This window comes from Artemia franciscana, chromosome 10 (assembly GCF_032884065.1).
Source record: "Artemia franciscana chromosome 10, ASM3288406v1, whole genome shotgun sequence".
NCBI lineage: Eukaryota > Metazoa > Arthropoda > Branchiopoda > Anostraca > Artemiidae > Artemia > Artemia franciscana.
The window spans coordinates 43,105,867-43,108,339 of NC_088872.1; the positions used below are offsets into that span (position 1 = coordinate 43,105,867).

At 36.6% G+C, this 2,473-nt stretch overlaps 1 pseudogene; it reads right to left on the minus strand.

The window, feature by feature from the left end:
• Positions 1 to 749: 749 nt before the first annotated feature.
• The window catches only part of LOC136032476 (cytochrome c oxidase subunit 2-like), a 14,606-nt pseudogene continuing 12,882 nt past the window's right edge, over positions 750 to 2,473 (minus strand).

Genomic DNA, 2,473 nt, shown 5'->3' on the forward strand with positions numbered 1-2,473 from the left:
TTGGAAGAAAAGGAAGATAAGTCTGCAAACCAAGATTAGAATATTGGAAGCTAAAGTGATGACACTGGTCAAATATGGCTATGAAGCATGGGCGCCCCGAAAAGCGGACGAAAATTTACTCTATGTTTTCCAGAGAAATTGTCTTCGGATTGTTCTGGGTACCCGGCTGACTGACCGTGTTTTAAACGGTAGGTTGTACGAAAAATGTAGTTCAATCCCACTTTGTAGGGCTACAAGAAAAGAAAGGTTGAGAGGGCTACGCCACGTTCTGCGGATGAAGGATGACAGATTGCCGAAAATTGTCCTTGTTGGCGAACCGTTTAGGGCTACACGGAAATAGGTCGTCCTCGTCTGGGTTGGGAGGATGTTATAAAAAAGGATTCAAAGGAAATGGGAACTTCCTGGGAGGGTGTAAAGAGAGAGGCCTTGAATAGATTAGGTTGGAGGAGGAGGGTGCGTAGCAGTGTTGGCCTCAGGCGTCTTGGTACTGCAGTGAGTTAGTAGTAGTACTGCCTTTTGGAAACTTAGGATCAAACATACAAAAAACTATAGTTATAATATCTCATAGCAGACCTATAGAGACAAGGAAGATTATAACTCAAGGAAGCGGTATTATTTGAGGAATAAGAGACTGCCACTGGCTTCTTAACGTTGACAGCTTTATATTTATTAATAAACTAAGTTTCTATACCATAAGGGGTAATTACCATATGAGAGCTTAACAGGCTACCCCTTGACCTTCAGCCACCCTATGAAATTTGCAACTCAAGTCACTTTAGAAAGTCTCTTTCTCCAACAGCTTCATTCACAATAGGTATAAAACTATGTCCAGATCCACAAATTTCAGAACACTGCCCATAAAATACTCCAGGTATATTTACTAGAAGTCTGGATTGGTTTAGTCGACCTGGGACGGCATCCATCTTTATACCTAGAGATGGCATGGCCCATGAATGTAGAACATCATCTGAAGTAATCGTCAGACGGATAGCTTGATTATAGGGAACTGGTATACGATTGTCCACATCAAGTAAACAATACATACCAGTAGAAAGTTCATTTGAAGGGATCATGTATGAATCAAATTGAATATCATTAAAATCAGAGTATTCATATGATCAGTATCACTGATGTCCTGTTACTTTAATAGTCAGAGCAGGATTATGAATCTCATCAATTAAATAAAGAAGCCAAATAGAAGGAAGGGCGATAGCTACTAAATTAATAGCAGGAATAACGGTTCAAACCGTTTCGATTGCCTGACCATCAAGTAGATAACGATGGAGAAATTTATTAGAAATCAACGCAGCTAAAAAAAAAGCCGACAAGAGAAGTAATTAAAATTACTAATAGTAAAGCATGGTCATGGAAAAAAATAAGTTGTTCTATGAGAGGTGAGTTCGTCTATGAAAATACCCTATAACTTACAACTCTTGTCCCAGGGGCTGGGGAGGGGGGCTACACCATCCCCGAAGACGTTGTTATTTGAGATTTAGATTAATTTGAAGTTAATATCTATCTCAAACCTTGATTGAATGCCTTTAAGAGGGGTAGGACAGCTAAAAAGGCATGGAAGGTGAGTTGGTTTACTTCCAGTCACTTTGAACCTTAAAATAGGTACTAGATCTTTCAGTTTCTAATTCAATGAGTCCCCTCAAAGTTTCTACGACTAATTCTTCCACATGAAATGGCTCTGGCAAAAAAAAACAATATACTGGAGCATTATAGCTCTTAAGCAACGCCAGAGCGTTGCCTCTGGAAATGAGAATTTCAAATTGTGTATGTACTTATTTCACTCGTTTTAATTTTCCCGAGTGTTTATTATCCAAGTAAAGATTTTAGATAAATATGCAGTTTCGCAAAGACCTATCGACGACTTACTAAAACCTACCCTTAACGCCTGTGGCGTCACTAGCGCTTTATTGAAAAATAGGCAGGCTTTTAACTATGCAGGCATTGTCGAATTGAATTTTTTTTTTAAATCTATAGGCTATGGAAATATTTACTGCTGTTTATTAGGAGGATTGCTTCTATTTGTAGGTCTTCAGTATCGGTTCATTTTTAACTTAACAGCAACCTAAGTTAATTTCTGATTGCTTTAAGTTTTTAACCTCATTCTTTAGTATCCTCTGTAAAAAAGGAAAAGATTTTAATAACTAAAAATAAATTTTAATTTTAATATTACACAGTGTCCATCCCTTCCCTTCTTTGTCATCTTTTGGTCTGCCTGGACAAAACTTTCAGTAAAATCACTTATAAAAAACCTGATTTATAAAAATCTTATAAACTTATAAAACGAGTCAGAAGATTTCAAGATTTTTCCAAACTTTATGTTTAGAACATAATGAGACTGAAACCTAAAGTATATTGAAGTAATTTACTTATTATTTACTTTTCAACATTGAAATATGACTCAAAGGGTGCCTTACTTAATTAAAATATAAATCACATAGTCACTTATTTTTCTAGAATG